Genomic DNA, 1,095 nt, shown 5'->3' with positions numbered 1-1,095 from the left:
AACCCGATTACTTTAGATAATTCACATAATCAAACAGTAAAACCAATTACTTTAGATAACTCACATAATCAAACAATAAACCCGATTACTTTAGATAATTCACATAATCAAACAGTAAAACCAATTAATTTACATAACTCACATAATCAATCAGTAAAACCAATTACTTTAGATAACTCACATAATCAAACAATAAACCCGATTACTTTAGATAATTCACATAATCAAACAGTATAACCAATTACTTTAGATAACTCACATAATCAAACAGTAAAACCAATTACTTTACATAACTCACATAATCAAACAGTAAAACCGATTACTTTAGATAATTCACATAATCAATCAGTAAAACCGATTACTTCAGAAAACTCACATAATCAAACTGAAAAACTGATTAGTTTAGATAATTCACATAATCAAACAGTAAAACCAATTACTTTACATAACTCACATAATCAAACAGTAAAACCGATTACTTTAGATAATTCACATAATCAAACAGTATAACCAATTACTTTAGATAACTCACATAATCAATCAGTAAAACCGATTACTTTAGATAATTCACATAATCAAACAGTAAAACTGATTACTTTAGACAGCTCATATAATCAAACAGAAAAACTGATTACTTTAGATAATTCACATAATCAAACAGAAAAACTGATTATTACTTTAGATAATTCACATAATCAAACAGTAAAACTGATTACTTTAGATAATTCACATAATCAAACAGTAAAACCGATTACTTTAGATAACTCACATAATCAAACAGTAAAACCGATTACTTTAGATAACTCACATAATCAAACAGTAAAACCGATAACTTTAGATAATTCACATAATCAATCAGTAAAACCGATTACTTCAGAAAACTCACATAATCAAACAGTAAAACTGATTACCTTAGATAACTCACATAATCAATCAGTAAAACCGATTACTTTAGATAACTCACATAATCAAACAGAAAAACCGATTACTTTAGATAACTCACGTAATCAAACAGTAAAACCGATTACTTTAGATAACTCACGTAATCAAACAGTAAAACCGATTACTTTAGATAACTCACGTAATCAAACAGTA

Source organism: Limulus polyphemus, unplaced genomic scaffold, assembly GCF_000517525.1.
Source record: "Limulus polyphemus unplaced genomic scaffold, Limulus_polyphemus-2.1.2 Scaffold7059, whole genome shotgun sequence".
Lineage (NCBI taxonomy): Eukaryota > Metazoa > Arthropoda > Merostomata > Xiphosura > Limulidae > Limulus > Limulus polyphemus.
Note: the sequence above shows the minus strand (reverse complement) of the source record.